The sequence below is a fragment of the Vanacampus margaritifer genome, chromosome 8 (assembly GCF_051991255.1).
Source record: "Vanacampus margaritifer isolate UIUO_Vmar chromosome 8, RoL_Vmar_1.0, whole genome shotgun sequence".
Classification (NCBI taxonomy): domain Eukaryota; kingdom Metazoa; phylum Chordata; class Actinopteri; order Syngnathiformes; family Syngnathidae; genus Vanacampus; species Vanacampus margaritifer.
The window spans coordinates 12,315,193-12,336,578 of NC_135439.1; the positions used below are offsets into that span (position 1 = coordinate 12,315,193).

The 21,386-nt window shown below is 39.1% G+C and overlaps 4 non-coding genes across 4 annotated transcripts; all 4 read right to left on the reverse strand.

Moving 5' to 3' along the window:
• Positions 1-10,953: 10,953 nt before the first annotated feature.
• Positions 10,954-11,045, reverse strand: trnar-ucu (transfer RNA arginine (anticodon UCU)). Its single transcript is given in 2 exon segments — positions 10,954-10,989; positions 11,009-11,045. It is a non-coding gene; the product is annotated as a tRNA-Arg (tRNA).
• Positions 11,046-11,327: 282 nt separating this feature from the next.
• Positions 11,328-11,419, reverse strand: trnar-ucu (transfer RNA arginine (anticodon UCU)). The gene is given in 2 exon segments: positions 11,328-11,363; positions 11,383-11,419. It is a non-coding gene; the product is annotated as a tRNA-Arg (tRNA).
• Positions 11,420-11,697: 278 nt separating this feature from the next.
• On the reverse strand, positions 11,698-11,789 carry trnar-ucu (transfer RNA arginine (anticodon UCU)). The gene is given in 2 exon segments: positions 11,698-11,733; positions 11,753-11,789. It is a non-coding gene; the product is annotated as a tRNA-Arg (tRNA).
• A 93-nt stretch (positions 11,790-11,882) lies between these two features.
• trnar-ucu (transfer RNA arginine (anticodon UCU)) lies at positions 11,883-11,974 on the reverse strand. Its single transcript is given in 2 exon segments — positions 11,883-11,918; positions 11,938-11,974. It is a non-coding gene; the product is annotated as a tRNA-Arg (tRNA).
• Between the last annotated feature and the right edge of the window lie 9,412 nt (positions 11,975-21,386).

Genomic DNA, 21,386 nt, shown 5'->3' on the forward strand with positions numbered 1-21,386 from the left:
TAGATAGATAGATAGATATTAGACATGCATACAAGAAAAATACCATTAGTGCCCAAATACAGTCACCTCCAGGGGGCGATCTTGTCCAATAAACCAGTGGCGTGTCTCCCTCCTGATCTTGTAAACAGGCAGTTCATGTTAGGGCAGCATGTTTACGTTAATGGAAGTTTAAAACAAAGATGAGAACAATAAACTATAAATGTAAGTTTATTTTCTCAAATGGTTTACGTAGCAATTGCCGTATGCTACTACCAGTCAATAATGTGGTGTTAACTTCAACCATGGCATCCATTTTACATGAGAAAAACATAAACACAAACATAAATGTCAGACAAAGCAAGAATACTACAATTAAAACGAACTTGTTTCTGTTTGACCTACTTTAAACTTCACAACAACTAATGTAGGCTAATTATTCGGTTGGATGTAACAGGTGGATACACAGGTTTATGGCACCATCAATCGAATTGTTCTGCCTGTCACTGTACATCGCTGGCAATAAACAAAGATGGGATTAATGAAAAATATTTTTCAGACAAATTAAGTGGAATTGGATAATTTCCTTCTCTCTTTTTTTTTAAACCCAGTGTGTGATAGCAAAACGTGCAGTACTGTCCACAGCGGAATTCAATCTTTGGCACGTTCGGAGTTTTGGCCATAATTTTACAAAAACAACTCTCTGTTATTGTGCAATCATTCTGATGCAACATTCAACATATGGCATAGCTGCTTCACGATTAAAAACAAAACAAGCTCTTGTGCCACTGGAACACATTCGCATGACGTGTTTTTCGTGACTGCGCGCTAGTGTTGTGCACAATTCTAAATTGCCACCTTGATAAATGTTTTTATTATTATTATTATTAATCAGCAATTTTAAAAGTGGTCTACTGTGGCACTTACTCATTTTACTCAATTACATTTCATTGGTCCAAAAACTATGATCTATTTACTTCAAATATTTATCCACAGGTATATCAGTGACCTATAGTGACAGGCAGAACAAATTAATGAAATGCTCTTCCACTGTAACCTGTGTATCCATTTGTTGCCATTCATAAAACAAAATAAGTCAAGGATTCTTGCTAGTGCGTCAGGTTTGTATTCTACTAAACAGGCCAAGATTTTGCACTTACTAAGTAAATATATGAGTAAACTGAGACAAGATAGTCATTGTTTCAGTATAGCTACTGAATACATTATCAATCAAATCTTTATTTGTATAGCATACTTTAAAAAGCAACACAAGGTGCTTCACATAAAAGAAAGAAGAAAGTGAAAAAGACAAAGTAAAAAAAAAAAACACAAACAGATTCCCTCCCATATATATATATATATATATATATATATATATATATATATATATATACTTCCCAGTATACATATCTTGTTATGACATTTATGCTAGGAGGTATGCTGTGAGCCCTTTCAAATGTAAAGTATGTGCCTTGGCTCTGTAAGGGTTTGGAAACATTAGTATACAGTAGCTGTTAGGAACCTCAGGCGCCGTGTATGGTAAGATACTCTGATAATTTGATATACATGAGCACTTATTATTATTCTTATTATGTAACAGCTTTACATCACATGCCAACGATGCGCATCAGCCATTTTTAGTATCTCCTTACTAACACTGCTCTGTCCGTATAGATACTTGACTACCGCAGGCACAGTGACTTTGATACTCGCCGTGCTCAAGTCTCACATGAAGTCAACCAATGTGCGACGTATTACTGATACACTGTATATACAGTATGTACAGCAATTTCAGGTATTCAACATTATTTTTATGTTTAATTTCCATCATAATTGATCTCATTATCCTTGTATTGTGCTAGGGGCAGCACAGTGGTAAAAATCCAAACTTCCTGACTTTTCAATTTGTGTGAGTGGCCTTGCCTTTGCTCTTAATGCCACCTGTATTCTATAAACTAGCCCCTCCCCTCGTATTCTATAAACTATCTTTTTTAATCTCCCCACCTCTTCACCTTTGCCTCTGGCAGCTCTCACTTCCCCTTTTTCATGGTGAAGTTCCGCCAGTAAAAACGCCGCTCCTTAGTTTATTTATACACTCCTTTCTCAAGGCAAACTGAACCCATTGCACCCCGAATATGACACGTGAGGAGTTTACTTTATGTTTATGTGTGTTTGTCAAGTCACCTCGACAAGGTGTTCATCAAAACATGTTTTTAGAGTACAGTTACTTTGTATCAATACTTTCATAGGATCATCAGATGAAACATCCATTTTATAACCTTTTTGTGTTATGTTGTTGTTAATATCTTATTTCTACTGCAGATCAGGTTACACATTGCTTCCAAGCAGCTTCTTATCACCTTTAGTTTTGTATACGGTAGATAAGGCTACGGCTATGGTTTGTTATTGGAAGCAAGTCCTCACAGAATGTCTGGCATCATCCCAAATGATGACATCGCTTTCGCGTCAGGTCTCCAAGGAAATCTTCTTTTATTATTATTCCTGAGCGTCAAAGCAAGAGCCCTGTTTATTTTGAACGATAACCCATCGTGAGCAACATGGTTAAATTAATCTCATCGCATTGTGCAGGTGTACCTATTGTTGTGGCCAGTGACCCATGTGACCCCACTGGCCTCATGTCAACAGGGACAGGCTGCGCACAATGGACATAGTCCCAACTGGAAATTGGAGCAACTTATAGAATGTCATGTCACACCATGAACTCGATGCACGTCATTTGTTCATCTGTGACGGATACAGGAAATAATCACCAATCATTTCTAACTGCCACAACGTTCCACCCCGGCATCTTTGGGAGTCAGCTACATACCGGCCTGCAAGATTTTTGGGCCACATGTTCTTTCCTCTCGATTAAGCTTTGCCATGCAAAAGATATGTTGTGTTTGTCCCATTTCTGTCAGCTGCTGAAATTTCCCCCTCTGCAGCTAAGTTAGTATGTCAGAAAGCAACAAAGATAGGATAAGCGGTTTGTTTTGCAGTGTACAATATTCACACTTCCTGTATTAAGCCAGACCCTCCCAAGTCTACTTCCTCTATTCAGAAGTGGCCGAATGTAAACTTGAGATTACAACGCTTGTGGCACGTGTCGCTTTGAGGCCTGCCCTTTCGCATATTTCCTCTCACCAACACACTTCCTCACTGGCACCAACATGTCACGTGAGTCTTTAGACCGTGGGCAGGAAAGAGGAGGAAGAGGAAGATGGCTGACTCTTCATCTTTAGTCAGAGAGATCACTTTTATGATGAGACAATCGACAGTCTGCTGTCCCAAATCAAATGTCTGCAGTGGTACCAAAACTCACCTGTTAAGCATCTTATCCTTTCTATTGGTTGGCTCACTCAGTTCAGTTCCCGCCCTAATCAATGTATTGACCCCAAAGGTCACACGTAATGATTTGTGATTGTAGATATGGAACGGGTTTTGCGTTGGGATGGGCAAGTATCGATACCAGGTATTGTTACTCTAACTGTTGAACAGTTAGGAATTAGAAATTAGAAGAATATAAATTGTCATTGATTTCATGCATTTTTAAGGGAAAATGCTGCATTAGAATATACAGGACTTTCTTTGAAATTATCTATCACTGTTTGTTTTTTCAGGAAAAGTATAAAAATATTAGTTGTATCAGTATCATTGACTACTCAATAGTCGGTCACGTCCATTTTCCAATCAGGGTGGAAAAATGACTCCATGTTCAGTTTTGCTATATGTGTGGTTTGCAGCGGTGTCCAACTGTATTGTAACACATGGAAAGCTGTTCCCAATGTATTTTTGTTTTTGTTTTTACAATTTAGCTTCCCAGCTCTCATTATGTAGTCACTGTCAACAAGTCTGGTGACCCTCGTCTGTGGCCTCCAGCTACATTCCATTACGCAACAGACCACAAAACGGGGAGGGAAAAAAAAATCGATATCAGCTCCCAGCACATTGATAAAGAATATGTGGCAGAGGGCGATTTTATTTGTTCAAAGTGTATTTTTGAACTTGGGATAAATTGCTTTTTTTAAGCAATTGACCAACGGATCCACTAAACAAAGAAAAATGGAGGCTTAATCTTTTGGTAATGTTTGTCTAGAGAGATTACAGTATCTAGTAAATCAATAGCTTCTCTTCCTGGTTTGTAATCAGAACTCTTCAAGATCGTCTCTATGCAGCTTGTATGACCACGCGTCACGTCTCGCCTCACTCCAGTTGCTGACAGACATGATCGTAATGTGATCCAGAACAGGACTCAAAGTACTAGGCCTTCTCTATTAGGCTAAGAATGTCATTGACCAGTGCATCTTTAGGTCTTAATATAACCTAAGAATTAACACTGAATGAGTGTTGGCTTCCAAGGAAATTGCCATGCTCCTTTTTTTAAACTCTACGGGCCTGCTGTTCCACCACGGAAAACACACTACAAAAGTACTCAGTCCAGTCTTGACACATTGACACACCAAGCTGTCATTTAGTTAACCCCTGCGCCCTGCACGTAGTCTGAGGCAGGCGACATCAGGTGTGTTACATGCTAGCTCGACAGGTGTGATGGCGCGAGAACACCAGTTGATAACCTTCCGTCTGTGTGGATATGCTTACAAGATGTGGGCTCATACAACTACGAGCATTTGGATTAAGACGCGTGGCCATTATGCCAACAGGAATTGGACAGCTGGAGTGTCCAAACTTTATTCTAATGTTGTTTTTTTATATAAATGATCTGTTGTTTGCTACTTCATCTTGTACTGCTGTAACACTTGGGATTCTCCTCTGGGAAGCAAAAAGTATTATCTTATCTTAACACACACCTAATTGATTGGTTAATTTGGAGGCCTGTTGACGTTACAAGATTTTCCCCCAAGGTTGATAAATAATGTGAAAATGTGATTGCATATAACATGACTGCATGAATAAGAATTATTTCCCCCATTTCTAGCCCTTTTGCCCTTTTTTTTTTTCTTCCTTTTTTTTGGAGAGCTCAGTATTGTTCATTCGGTAATTTTACCAATTTGACATGTCATCATCATTGCTCTCCTTTTTTTAATTATTTTTTTTTATATATATATATATTTTTTTTTTGTATTTTTTTTTTTTTATATATATATATATATATATATTTTTTTGTATTTTTTCTTTTTTTGTATGTGGGTGAATATGTGTATGTGCATGCGTGCGTGTGTGCGTGCATTCATTAGTTCACCTAAAACCAATAAAAAATATAAAAAATCCCACACCGTTTCCCTGAACCAAACACTGCCCTTTTCTATGAACAATGTGAAGGAGGGGGTTACTTTCGAAAAATTTTTCAATATTTGTAAACTTTATTTGACCCTAAGATAACAAGAGAGTTACTATATCAAAACAAATTACATGTGTTTGATTCCATGCTTTGTTTTTTAGAGTTGTGAACATGATGCGTACATCTTTGCTATCCTCTGCCAAGAGGCCTCATTGAGATGATGAGGCCCCTCGAGGTCCTCTTGTCTTCTGCACGTGAGTCAAGGGGAGATCCTCTTACTAGTCTAACCTCCCTTTTTTTCCCCTGAGGGCCTCAAAAACAGGCCATGCATCGCTTTGAGCTTACTGAGAGGCAAAGAGACAGACGGTAGTGAAGTAGTACAGTGGAATCTCAGTTTAACTGACTTTTTCAAATAGTTTCAAGCTTCGTTTATATTTAATTATTATAATGTTGTACATTACTTGGCATTTTTAGGCTGCAAAAAAAGTTTTAAAAAAATTAAAAATTTCACTGTGTTGGGTGTTTTTAAGCCACGAAAAAAGTACTTCCATATATGTCCATTAAATAAAGGTTCAAGTGTACATTGATTTCAATTGCAGCATTGATCTATTGATCCTGCTTAGAAGTAGCACACATGTAACTTTATCTTGTCCCCGCGTCTAAGAACATGAGGGAGGATGGTCAGGGTTAGATGACATAGTGAACTGTCACACGAGCCACTGGGCTATATAATGAATGTCCTTGATGTACAGTATGTAATAAGTGACTATGTTGATGTAAATACAGCAACAAACAGGGGAGCTTGTTTCCATTTTAATAAATGGGTAGGATGTTTCTCAAAAATGAATGCTGTTTTTTTCAATTACAGTTGTTCGTGAAAAACCTTTGTAGGTACATTTTATATAAACAACATACTATAACTGAAACGAAACTCAGCTTTATTTACTGTATATAGCACTTTAAAAATGTGTTGGAGGCTGTTGCAATGACGTGTCCAAAAGGAAAAAAAACACACACACACAATAGCAAAGTGCTGTACATCGAACATAAAACAAATAATATTTTTTTCTCATTAACTCATTCACTGCCATTGACGACTATAGACGTCAAAAATTCATTTGAACTATTTCTATTAGTTTAACATATTTTTCCACTTTTGTTAACAAGAGTATGCAAACCTAGATTTTTTTATTGTACATTTAGAACAGATATAAAATTTGTGACTAATCATGAGTTAACAAGTGACGTCACGCGATTAATTACAATTAAAAAAATTAATTGCCTGACGCCCCTAATTTTTTTTTTTTTATGCCGTCAGGCGTCTTAATTAATCGCATGACTTCAATAGTTAACTCACGATTAATCACAAATTTTATATCTGTTCTAAATGTACAATAAAAAAAAATCCTGGGTTTTCATACTCTTGTTAACAAAAGTGGAAAAATATGTTACACCAATAGAAATAGTTCAAATGAATTTTTGACGTCTATAGCCGTCAATGGCAGTGAATGAGTTAGAATATACAGTGTATACAACATTTGAAGTGACTTAGTTTGACTTAATCTCACAAAATCAGGTGGTACATTTCCAAGTGAGTATTTGTCTCACTGCTTTTCCTTTATAGAAACATTGTCATGTCTCATTTGCGGAGCCAAGAAAACACCAGCTGAGTTGACTCGGTGCCACGCAGCTAAAAATGTGCCGGCATTAGATCGGTTTCACTGAAACTTATGTAAGCCAAATGTTCCCATTCAGGATGTCAGCAGTGTCGATGACCCTTTGCCTTGGCTTCCTTTCACCCTTTGAGGTGATGCTCGCGGGGGTTCCGGGTCAACTAAAGTCTGCTGACTCGTATGCTTGCCACAAGATATATATGTCTGAGAATGCACATGCCACACATACACTGTACCCACACACACATTTTCCGAGCAGGGATGAGTTAAGTGTTGACTTTGGCTGGTGGTGACAGGCTATCTGACGAATGGCTTTGCACGACAGAGGAGGGGTTAGCTATCGGTGGATGAAGAGGCTACAAGTGTTGGGCTCACATCTGCCATGTGCATACATCTAGCTCTACATTTAAAGGGGATGTCAACCCCCCAAAGATTTCTTGACAATAATATGTTTTATGCAGCCCCACAAGTCTACTGTATTTTGGTTAATATTGTGTTAGTGGAATTGAGTTAAGAAGCAAAATCCAGCAGTTTTTATCAATATCAGAAGGCGGCCATTTTGCCACTTGCTGTCGTGTGAAAATGACATCACAGTTGCTCAGATCTCAGGTAACAACAACTCACAGCTCAGCTTCAGAAAACAGGTGAGCTGTGATTGGTCATTGCCTGAGCCTTGAGCAACTGTGATATCATCTTAAGTTGACACCAAGTGGCAAAATGGCCGCCCCCTGAGATGGATAAAAACAGCTGGATTTCGATTCATAACTCATATTCCACAAATGTAATATTAATCAGAATGTCCTGTTTAGACTAGTGAGGTCGCATAGGCCTATAACATATAATTGGCAAAAAATGTTTAAGGTTTCTTTAAGAATTCTTTACAATAATATGTTGTATGCGCCCCCACCAGTCTAAACCCGGCATTGCAATTAATATTGTGTTTGTGGAATTTGAATTAAGTAAAAAAATCCACCTGTTTTTATCCATCCCAGGGGGCGGCCATTTTGTCAAATTAAAATGACATCACAGTTGCCCAGGGCTCATGCTGCATTTGAGAATGGTCGGAAGTCGGTCTTTTCCGACTTCAAACCAGGAAGTATGTACAGGAACGCCCCTTGAACTTGAAAATCTCACTTGCAAATTCGGGAAAAAAAGTATCCCGAATTTCACCGACGGACTACAACGTGACGTCACTCTACAATGGCGACCCATTTGGAAACACAGACCGTGAATGGTAAAACACAATTTACTTGAGTACAAAACTAGATAGCTTTCTTCATTCATAAATAGTCGACATAACTTCATGTAACACAACGTACGTGAATTATACGGTGAACTAGGGAACTGTATGAAATGCTTATAAAATAAGATAAAAACAATAAATGAAGCACAATTGCGAAGACAAGTTTTGTGGAGGTCAAAATTAGTTTTAAGGACCAAAACAAAAAAACAATTTATCACTATCCGCCATTCTGGTTGTTTACTTTCGCCTCGAACGCTTTAAGGTTGGAACTGGGAAAAATATATATATAATAAATAACTCGGAAATATCTGACTTCCGACCATCATCAAATGTAGCATCAGGTAATGACCAATCATGGCTCGCCTGTTTTCTGATTTGGGTCATGTGACTGCAAGATAAGCTGTAATTAGTCGTTACATGAGCAACTGTAATGTCATTTTCAGTCAATAGCAAGAGGCAAAATGGCCGCCCCCTGAGATGGATATAAACGGGTGGATTTAGCTGCTTTATTTATATTACACAAACGCATTATTAGACTAGTGGACCTGCATAAAACATATTATTTAAAGAAAATATTTGGTTTGATTTCCTCTCTAAAAACTTAAAAATTGATTGAAGCCATCCAGAGGTCAGGTAAAGAAAAAAACTTGGTAGACCTACTGTATGTGCGGCAGTTGGCATCCACTTTATGGCATCTTTATTTTATTTTGTTTATTTTAAGCCTTTCCGTGTTGCTATTATCTTGGTGTCCCTCTGGAAGGAAGCAGCAATGCACTTCCCATGCCAAATCGTTCTAATCAGATCCCCACAATATTGCATTAGCACAAGCATCACACTGCTCTATGAACTGAGAACAACAGAGCAAATCTGTGCTCTATTAGATTTCCAGTCTGTGGCTATGGCCTGTGTTTTCCATTGTCTGTCCCCCTCTGGATGAGGATAAGGGACTCTTGTTCGCAATAAACTCAGCAGCTCGAGGAGAAATATGGCAAACAAAACAATCATTGAGCAGAAATGCATTGCGTAAGCATGAACGCAGATTGGAAATGAGCATGCGCCATCACATAAGAGGATGGCAGTGGATTATGGAAGGACCTTTAACATGTCCCAGGTCACACTTGCAGTGTTCGGAATGCGGCAACATAATCTTTCACACCAATACATGCCGCACATATCATGATATAGGTGACTCATAGGTGTGAATGGAAGAGAGTTGAGACATGGAGGGCATGGCCAACATTAATCCTGTTGATATGGGTTGAAGATATCTTTCGGATCGTTATACTCGATGCAACCGAGGTTTATTTATACTTGGGAAACACTTTACCTCAAGTGCCATAAATAATGAGCAACAAGTCTGGTGTTGTGATCCACTTGTGCATACATGTTCACAAGGGACATTTTAGATGCTTTTGTAGGCAGTTGTTGGAAATGATAGCAGGTTCATTTGTGGTGACAAGTGATTGCTAACGCTTTCTGTCTGGGCACTCGCGCCCTCCTTTCTGGCTATATTTAAACGTGTTCTTATTAAGAGCTAATGTATCCTCTTGAGCTTTGGTTCAGGCTCCAATTTATGTTGTATTCCCGTGTCCTGCTACAAGTCTCTGTAGGTTATTCATTTTGACTCAAAAGACCCAAGAGAATATTCTGGGTTGCTCTGCTGGGACGATTCCATCCCCAATCATTGTTAAATAGATCACCTCACGCTAATAGGGATGGGATGTCTCAGTTCCAAGACCTTTAAGACATTTTGGGGGGTAATACTTCCCCGTTAAAAGTGGAAGTCGACCCCCGCCCCAAAAATCTTGAAATAATATGTACTATGCAGCCCCACTAGTCTTGAAACCCTAACCCTAATTTAAAACCCTAGTTTGAAACCCTAACCCTAAAGTAAAACACTAGTTTGAATTCCCAACCCTAATTTGAAACCCTAGTTTGAAACACTAACCCTAATGTAAAACACTAGTTTGAAACCCTAACCCTAAAGTAAAACCCTAGTTTGAAACCCTAATCCTAATTTGAAACCCTAGTTTGAAACCCTAGAGTTTCAAATTAGGGTTAGGGTTTTACATTAGGGTTTCCAAATAGGATTAGGGTTTCAAACTAGGGTTTTACATTAGGGTTAGGGTTTCAAACTAGGGTTTTACATTAGGGTTTCCAAATAGGATTAGGGTTTCAAACTAGGGTTTTACATTAGGGTTAGGGTTTCAAACTACGGTTTTACATTAAGGCTAGGGTTTCAAACTAGGGTTTCAAATTAGGGTTCGGGTTTCAAATTATGGTTTTACATTAGGGTTAGGGTTTCAAACTAGGCTTTTACATTAGGGTTTCAAAATAGGGTTAGGGTTTCAAACTAGGGTTTATCATTAGGGTGAGGGTTAACTTTGGAATGTTACAATAAACTACCACAACCTAAAGGTCCCTGAATTGGATTGATGTTTAAAATTAGAATTGACTACAAGCCGACTCTGGTGGGACTCGAACCCACAACCTCTTATTATCTACCATAGATGTCCAACCCTCTGTCCGTTGCGCCACAGAGCCTGCTGATGTTGATTTTGGAATGTTACAATAAACTACCACAACCTAAAGGTACCTGAATTGGATTTATGTTTAAAATTCTATTAAACTAGAAATCGACTCTGGTGGGACTCAAACCCACAACCTTTGAATTGCCCCTTACTTACTATCTTAGAAGTCCAATGTGCTGTCCATTAAGCCACAGAGCCTGCTGATGTTGACTTTGGAATGTTACAATAAACTACCACAACCTAAAGGTCCCTGAATTTGCTTGATGTTTAAAATTAGATTAGACTTCAAGCCGACTCTGGTGGGACTCGAACCCACAACCTTTGAATTCCCTCTTATTTATTATCTTAGAAGTCCAACGCGCTGTCCATTGCGCCACAGAGCCTGGTGATGCTGACTTTGGAATGTTACAATAAACTACCACAAGCTAAAGGCACCTGAACTACATTTATGTTTAAAGTTCTTTCTATTCAACTAGGAGACGACTCTGGTGGGACTCAAACCCAAAACCTTTGAATTGCCTCTTATTAACTAACTCAGAAGTCAAATGTGTTGTCCGTTGCGCCACAAAATCTATGAACAAAGATTTTGGAATGTTACAAAAAACTACCACAACCTAAAGGTACCTGAATTTGATTTATGTTTAAAATTATATTCAACTAGGAGACGACTCTGGTGGGACTTGAACCCACAACCTTTGAATTGCCTCTTTCTTACTAACTTAGAAGTCCAACACGCTGTCCATTGCGCCACAGAGCCTGCTGATGTTGACTTTGGAATGTTACAATAAACTACCACAACCTAAAGGTCCCTGATTTGGATTGATGTTTAAAATTAGATTAGACTTCAAGCCGACTCTGCTGGGACTCGAACCCACAACTTTTGAATTCCCTCTTATTTATTATCTTAGAAGTCCAACGCCCTGTCCATTGCGCCACAGAGCCTGGCGATATTAACTTTGGAATGTTACAATAAACTACCACAACCTAAAGGTACCTGAATTCGATTTATGTTTAAAATTCTATTCAACTAGGAGACGACTCTGGTGGGACTTGAACCCACAACCTTTGAAGTCCCTCTTATTTAATATCTTAGAAGTCCAACGCGCTGTCCATTGCGCCACAGAGACTGGTGATATTGACTTTGGAATGTTACAATAAACTACCACAACCTAAAGGTACCTGAATTCGATTTATGTTTAAAATTAGATTCGACTACAAGCCGACTCTGGTGGGACTCGAACCCACAACCTTTGAATTGCCTCTTTCTTACTAACTTAGAAGTCCAACGCGCTGTCCATTGCGCCACAGAGCCTGCCAATGTTGACTTTGGAATGTTACAATAAACTACCACAACCTAAAGGTCCCTGAATTGAGTTTCAAACTACCTGCGATTGGCCGGCAACCAGTTCAGGGTGTACCCCGCCTATTGCCCGAAGCCAGATGGGATAGGCTCCAGCGCCCCCCGCGACCCTTGTGAGGAAAAGTGGTCAAGAAAATGGATGGATGGATGGGTTTCAAACTACGGGTTAGGGTTAGGGTTAGGGTTAGGGTTAGTTTTACATTAGGGTTTCAAACTAGGGTTTCAAATTAGGGTTACCCTAAAGTAAAATCCTAGTTTGAAACCCTAACCCTAATTTGAAACCCTAGTTTGAAACCCTAGTTTGAAACCCTAACCCTAATGTAAAACCCTAGGTTGAAACCCTAACCCTAATGTAAAACCCTAATTTAAAACACGAACCCTAATGTAAAACCCTAGTTTGAAACACTAACCCTAATGTAAAACCCTAGTTTGAAACCCTAACCCTAAAGTAAAACCCTAGTTTGAAACCCTAACCCTAAAGTAAAACCCTCGTTTGAAACCCTAACCCTAAAGTAAAACCCTAGTTTGAAACCCTAACCCTAATTTGAAACCCTTACCCTAATGTAAAACCCTAGTTTGAATTCCCAACCCTAATTTGAAACCCTAGTTTGAAACCCTAACCCCAATGTAAAACCCTAGTTTGAAACCCTAACCCCAATGTAAAACCCTAGTTTGAAACCCTAACCCTAAAGTAAAACCCTAGTTTGAAACCCCAAACCTAATTTGAAACCATAGTTTTGTTCTGGTTTATGTCCAGTAGTGTTTATCAATATCAGAAGGCGGCCATTTTACCACTTGCTGTCGAGTGAAAATGACATCAGTGCTGCTCAGGTTTCAGGTAAGAACCAATCACAGCTCAGTTTCCGAAAACAGATAAGCTGTGATTGGTCGTTGCCTGAGCCCTGAGCAACTGTGATGTCATCTTCAGTCGACAGCAAGTGGCAAAATGGCCGCCCCCTGAGATGGATAAAAACGGCTGGATTTTGCTGCATAATTCATATTCCACACATGTAATATGAATCAGAATGTCATGTTTAGACTAGTGAGGGAGGTTACATTTAACATATTATTGTCAAGAAATGTTTAAGATTGACATCCCCTTTAAAATTGAGGATGAGGTGGAGTAGAGATTTAGAACGCTTCCATTGTTTCATCTGCCACTTTGTATTATCTCATATCACAGTTTTTCAGTGCACAGGCTTCCTTCCTATTCCCGACAGCACAAACCAACTGGACATGTGCTGAAATGACTTTTCACAGAGTAAACCTCACTCTTTTACTGTTAAGGCCTCCGTCTGCCACCTCAGCGTTCTCAGCGAGTCTGTGTTCTCAGAGACAAGGTCCTGATGTCCCCTCCGGCCTGCCAGCCCAGCAGTGTTACACTCACAACCTGTTCTATTTTATCCCATCTCTACATTGTCCTCACTGTCCTCCTTTTGTCTGATCCCTTTCTTGATCTCTGGGATTTTCCACCGCTGGTCATCGTGGTGGGCAGGAGGAGGGTCAAGGTTACGCAACTCCAGGATTATTTCAATGGACAAATTGAGTCAGACAAGGTTGAAATCACAGAACATAGGCGAGGTTCAAACGCATTCCCACTCAGTCGATTAGAAGAGATCACACGCTCTGTTGTTATAGCGGTACCTGAAAGATGGAGGATGTGTCTATTTTAGAATTTTAAAGAAGATCCTCAATGTCGACGTCTGTTAGCAGTCTTAAACCTAATCACATTGTCTCTAAGGCTGCACTGCGTGTTTTTCATAACTAAACTCTGATTGAGTTTGGCCAATACTTGATTTTTGGACTGCTTACTACAGATACTGTATTGAAGTTATTGAAGTTTTTTCACAGCAAGCTTTTTCAACACAGCTGTATAGTGTATGATCAATTTTTGATGTCTGGGTCCATGCATTCATTTCTGCCATTATGTATATTCTATCTGGGCCACGTGTGTGAATACAATTTTAATTGGGTCTCTCTGACCTTGTATCGTAAATCTAGTCTTACTGACCCTTCTCAAAGAAGCCAAACCTAAAGTAGCGACTGGCAATCACATCCATCACCTCTTTTAGACTGCCTGTAAAAGTCACAATTTTTCCATGGGTGGGGGGGGGTGAAGTTGCGGTAGTATCATAGCTCTGACACACGTGCCTGAGTGAATGTTCTGATGTCGTGGCCAGGTTGTGGAGTTTAATATTTGCCTCTCACTTTACACATCTTATCGTGTTGAAAGCAATTCGACACAGTCAAACACACAGTTGTGTTTAATCTTTCATTTAATTTTAATAAAACTTTTTTATTTTTCAAAATCTTTAATCTGCTGGGGTTACTATAAAAATAATAATGGGTCTTCTGTTGAGGCCTTGATGTTACAGTTTGGCAGTTTTGTTACCATTAATCTAGTAAGACAATTTGGGGGTCCTTTTTAGATCGCTGACAAACCCTCCCAATTTAAAGTGGAAGTCTTAAACATTTATTGACAAAAATATGTTATATGTGACCTCACTAGTCTAAACATGACATTCTGATTGATATTACATTTGTGGACTATGAGTTATGAAGCAAAATCCAGCCGTTTTTATCCATCTCATGGGGCGGCCATTTTGCCACTTGCTGTCAACTGAAGATGACATCACATTTGTTCAGGCAACGACCAATCACAGCTCACCTGTTTTCTGAAGCTGCACTGTGATTGGTTGTTAACTGAGACCTGAGCAACGTTGATGTCATCTTCAGTCGACAGCAAGTGGCAAAATGGCCACCCACTGAGATGGATACAAAACTCCTATTCCACTAACGCAATATTAAACCGAATAACATGTTTAGACTTGAGACTTTAGACATAGAACATATTATTGTCAAAAACAGTTTTAGAGGTTGACTTCCCCTTCAAGGTGTCGGTACTCATAACATCCATCTTGTGACCATTTTACAATCAAGAACTAGAAATAAGGAAAAATGCTGTCATTTGGGCGGGAAATTTATGTACTAGTGGTATTGATATTCTGGTATTGATAGTCTGGAAAAACGTATTAAACATCCCTACCAGTTACATTGCATAGTTCATATCTATAGCTGTGAGTGGCACATAATGAGTTGATGAGCAATTTTTGGGGGGGATAAAACAATGTGCCCAAATCCCTTGATAGTTTTTAAATTGTGACAAATATCACAATTCCATATAAAAAAAAAATTAAAAAAAAGAAGTGTGCTCCATGTTTTCAAGCGCCAGGATTTTGTAGCGCCACAGTGTCCCTCACTCACATTATGACCATTTATGACTATATTATAGGGCTTAGCCCTTGGTAGTCTAGTGATCCAAATACCATAGCTGACTTTTGTACAGCTGGCGTGGGATCAGTTCTCACTCACGCACTCTTCATAATCACTCTGTGATTGACTGGCGCAGTGCATGGTGTTGTCCAACTTTTGTCCTGTGTTAAGTGAGAATAAATGTCCCTGCCATGACCTTGAGCAGAATAAGCCATACAGAAAACGCTTTGCCATAAATTCTAGAAAACTCTTGTGGGAACATGTTGAACTGTGCTCTTAATTGCTTGGGAGCTGATTAGCAAACCAGCGTATTCTTACAGAGACTCACACTGCACATAGTAGAGGCACAGATGACAGGCACCGACCTGCTCCCCCTCTGGCCCAGATCCCAAGCCCCTCAGGATTCCCATTAAAGCCTCTCTGTCACGAAGGACTGCCGGGTCTAGTTTCTCTTGGCACCACAATGTGACCAAATGAGAGCAACAAATGACGGGAGGGGATTAGTTAGTGACGAGTGACTAAGTTTTCTCGCATTTACACACACACTCATTGCACAAGAAACACACCCACTAAGTTAATATGTAACGTAGTTTCCTATAAAATCTTGTCAAAATCACTTGACGTCATCTTAACAGTGTTAAGTTTACACACGTGTTTGTGGTGTAGTGTTTTGCTAGCTGTTATCACTGCAGGCATGAAATCATATATGAAATGTTGAGAGTATAGTATGTCATGTGTTTTTCTGTTACCAGGCGCACAGACCTAAAAGAGTCACACACACAAACAGATAACAGAATACATTTACCGGTACTTTTTGGTGCAGGTAAAGACAAGCTGGATATGTGCATATCTGTCACGTTTCGGATGTATGGGGTTGGGTTTTTGTTTGATTTTGGGTGTTCATGTTCTTTGTTGTCTGAGTGTTCATTGTTTTGTTTTGTGTTCCTTGTCTTTCCCTTCGTCTCGTTATGTCTAACCACGTCCACCTGTGTGTTTCTTCCCTTCCCAGTGTGCAACCAATCAGTGCCCTCAGCCACTTGTGTTTCCCCAGGTGTGTCTCATTAGTGTTGGTGTATTTATTCTGTTGTTTTTGTGGGAGCATTGTCGACATTATGTGTGGGAGTCTGTGTTTCTCGTCGTGTCAAAGCTAGGCCCTTGTCACAGTCAAGTCGTCCTCGTCACAGTTAAGTCCTCATAACAGTTAAGTCCTCGTCTCAGTCAAGTCGTCCTCGTCTCAGTCAAGTCGTCCTCGTCTCAGTCAAGTCGTCCTCATAACAGTTAAGTCCTCGTCTCAGTCAATTCGTCTTCTTCTCAGTCAAGTCGTCTTCTTCTCAGTCAAGTCGTCCTCGTCACAGTCAAGTCGTCCTCGTCACAGTCAAGTCGTCTTCTTCTCAATCAAGTCGTCCTGATGAATTACTACCAAAGCCAACAAAGTTCTTCTAACAGAATCACATTTGATTTGTGGGACAGCAGTTTCTCTTCAGCAGGTTAAATGCTGTCATCACTGGTGTTGCAGGACTAAGATGTCCGCTTTGATCCCTGCACACGCCTCCTCCACAATCACAATTTACGTCATAATGTCACATCGTCGCCAGCGGACTGCAGCAAAAGTCCAAACCCAGTCACATCCTCACCTAAGTGACCTCAACTGCATCTGCAACCACATGGCAACAGAAGGCCATTGGCGCTCAGTTGTCACACTCACAGATTGTCATTAACACATTTCCACTCACCTCCTCTTTCCCACCACAAATGTTGCAATTCTGTTTTCTTTTCCTGTGAACACATTCCACACTTATTCCCTTTACACAACCAACGTACAATTCTTCCAAGCCTACTAATGGCAATGAACATAATGATACAGGAGATTTTTAGGGTATTCCAAAAAATATATATAGACTTCTTTTCCATCCACACCTATATCATTGCTTCTGTAGGTCAGTGGAGACATTTAAACGAGACCTCTGCCAAGGCCAACTAATTGTACACCTTCAAAAATAACCTTCTGTCATTAACATTCATGCATTAGTTACTGCGAAAGCCAAACACATGTAAAATATTATTATTTATTATTATACAGATCTGCATCAAATATATATATATATATAAAATTTGTTTTGGGGGGTTTTCTGGACATTAATTGATGTTGCATGGACATGCTGAAAAGCAAGATTAAGCATGATATATTTGTTAAGATTGAATAAATGAATGTGGTGTGCTGGTGCTGTGCTGGTATTTTTCCACTAGATGTAAGGAGGAAGATGAGAGGCCATTCATAACTCTGGTTTGTTTTGCTTTGCTTTTTTTTTTTCACCTTTCATCTCAGCAGCTTCTCCCATCCTCATCACCTTTCTTCATCACCATGAGCCCGAATACTGCAGCTTGGAAAATTCCACACTGCAGCAAAGAGAGGGGTGGCAGAAGAGGAGAGAGAGAAAGAAAGAAACAGGTGCAGGTAGGACAGAGGCGGGAGGGATAAGATGACGTTTTGTTTTAAAAACAGTCATTAATTATGTGAATGTATGCATAATGTAAAGAGAGAATTTAAAGATGATGAGGACAAAATAAAACTAAAGCTAAAAACTGCTCCATAAAATTCATTTGAACCACTCATGGTCATGCATAAGCACAGGCACAAGAAGTAGGGCAGCAAATTGCTGCAGGAAATAAAGTGCCGATAACACAATGGGCAGAGGGAGAGCTGCATTTTGAATTTGTACAAAATGAGATGGAGGCAGACTGAGAGTGAGTGAGGGTGGAGTGATGCGTCTCTCCGGACACACTTAACTCTGCAGAAACGTGCATCAATCATCACGTGTGCTGAGATTGAACAGAAAAACACTGCAGTGCCCCAATACTTCTGCACCTCCATCAACACAACTCACGAGGTCACAGCTTTATCCGTGCTTTGAATCATGCCACAGCGGCCACAGCGGCAGGTATTGTGCACCTGCACCGTTCAACACAGCATGCTTACTTGTGGCGCTCTATCAGTGGATATAAAAAGTCTACACACCCCTGTAAAAAGGCCAGGTGTTTATAATATAAAAAAAATGACACCAAGATCTGTGGCCTATAACTTGTACAAATGGTGGAAAAGGTTTCAAATTACACTGTTTATTTACGCACAGTGTGTAGACTTTTTATATCCACTGCATGTATATAACTTATTTACGCCATGCATGGACAACAGACGTCACAAGTTAGTCAATCAACCTGCCTGAAGGTCATTTTCCACACTCATCGATTCAAACAACATGCTGTGCTAATGTGTTATCGAGCGTCAGCATGTAACGAACGGTTGGCGCTGGCCAGCTGAAGAGTGCTACCAACGCTTATCATTTTCATTTTGTTCAAGTATATATTCTAAGATCTTGTTGTTGTTTTTTCATGATTAGGTTAACCGCTCAGGCCACTCATTTTAGATAATACCATAGGTATTTTTTTTTTTCAAACTTTGTAAGAGCTACAGGGAAGTTCAAGATGATCATCAAACCTTTTGTTTTAGGAGGAAAACAACAAATTTGATGACGTATAAGTGCTGACAATATCACCATACAACATAACAAAGTTTATTTTTTTATTATGAGAAAAAAATTTATTGAGAAATTGTTCCATTCATTTAACCATTTAATTGTGTTTATTCATGTATTTAATTAAATAATTGGTTACTAACTTTATTAAGTAAAATAGACAATTTACATACAGAGCTGCTAAAAAGTACTTGCCCTCTTCTTCCTTTTTCACTTCATTAAACAAAATGAATGCATTTTTTAATGGTGAAGGGAAAAAATATTCAAAGGGCCCTGCATGAGAAAGTACTTACCCTCTTAACCGAATAACGCTCAGCAACAAATGAAATAAAGCATTTTCTGTCTATATATTTTAGGCCACTCCTTGCAAAATCCCATGCTTTATCAGCAACACTGGTTTTCAAGCACGAATGCCCTTTTAAAGGTTATGCCACAACATTTCAATCAGATTCAAGTCCAGACTTTGACTAGGCCACTCCAGAACCTTTTATTTAATTTATTTAAGGCATTCAGAACTTGCAGGTGTGTTTTCTGGTTCATTATACTGCTGCAGAACCCAAGTCACCAGCGGATGTTCTAATATTCTGCCTCAGGATATTATGGTAAAGATCAGAATTCATCCAGGTCTTGAATTAGCGAAGCAGCCCCAGACCATCACCTTTAGCTTGTTTTGCATCTGTTTTTGAATTGCTTTGGATGGTGGCATTTGATGCAGATTTTACTTTTCACACAGAACCAGGTAGCTTTCAGGTTAATTTAGCTTAGTTTGTTTCGTTTCATAAACGAAATCACCATGTAAAATGCTTTCTTCTAAGCTTCTAAGTAAGAGAGTAAATAATTTTTCATTGCACTGTCCATTTGACTTCCAAAAAAATATTCCATTAAATAATTGGACTGAATTAGAATTAAGTTAATTATACATTATTAGATAAAAAGTTAGAACAAATTGTGGATGGATGCAGGACGGATGGATGGAAAAACAGCTGCTGACATCTGAGCGGAAGTGGAGCTCTAGTGCTGACAGAAATTGGACTTCTTTTTTTAAACCATCAGCAACATTGTTCAGTTTCCTCATTCTGCAATGTTGTGTACATATGTTGTTGCATTTTGCATTGCACTTTATGGCCCATGCATTTGTCTTTGTCTGCCTTTGTGATATTATCTCACTGAAAATGCTCCTGAACTTTGTAGTGAATTATTTACTCTTGGGTGACGTTCTGAAATGCCAACAGCTAAGCTCTTGTTACAGTGCAACTTTACACGTGTCAGACTCTATATTATGTGAAGAAACGTATATGTTTGCTACACAATTGGTGGCATTGTGTGTTTGTCTGCTCTATTATATGGAGTGTAACGTGTAAGGTTTCTCACATTGCCATGTTTAGATTACAAAGAAGAGAGAAGCACATTGGTCAAACAATGCGGATTAATGTTTACACTCAGCTACTCTAACAAAAACTCTGATCCCTCACAAACTCTGTGACTCAAAATGTGGAACTGGTAAACATGTCGTTCTGGATTCTTTGTAAAGTACTTCTAGGAACTCCACCTCAGTTTTTGGATCATAAATAGATGTTTGGGGAACAGTTTATAATTTCCAGCCCTCTATCATAACTCTTTAACTGTCAGCCTGCTGGCGCTTACACTTTTTTTTTTGGGGGGGGGGGGTGTTAGGTCATATAAGAAAGTGTAATCTGGCCACCTATTGATCAATGTATCCTTTGATATGACGTAGTTGCTGAAAACTGGCCGTGTGAAGGAAGAATGCGGTCTGATTGGTGATAAATATCAAACGTTGCTTATCCGTCTCAAGACCTCGAGATTTGTGAGGCAAAAAAACTCACCGAAAACTACACACGTGCAACAAACTTTCTGTTGAGCAAACTGTCTCGAATGACTTCAGCAGATAGAGCATCTCTTAGCAGCACATTGACGAACATTGTGTCCCATGTTTTTGATGTATAATCAGTAACTCGGGAGTGGTATTTATATATTCCTCACGCACAACAACAAAATGCACTTAGACTTTGACATTTTCTTTTCATAGAGCTTCAAACCTGAACAAAAAAGTGTGACAGACTGCCAGAAATGCAGCGTTTTTTTTTTTTCTTTTTCTTTTTTAACAGTAATCATGATACATTTGGGGTTATTTAACTAACCCAAAAAGTTGGGTCAAATGAATAATCCACAAACCAACCCAAGGTTAAATGAATAACCCGCAAAAAAAAAGAAAAAAAATTGGGTCGATATGTGGGTTATTAATTTAATTTGACACATTTGGGGCTAAATACCTCAAAAAGTTGAGTCAAATGAATAACCTACTCAACACCCAATTTTTGTGTTGTTTTGTGGGTTATTAATTTAATTTGACCCCAATTTTTGGGGTTAAATAACTAAAAAAAAAAGTTGGGTTGGTCCATTCTTGGGTTGTTTTTTACCCGACTGTTTTTATAGTGTGCCCTCTGGTCTATCCGCCTTTTCTGTTCATCTAAGTTTGTCACCATTCAGATGACCTTTCCCTCATATATAAACTGTTTTTGTGGCCATCTGCTGCTTGG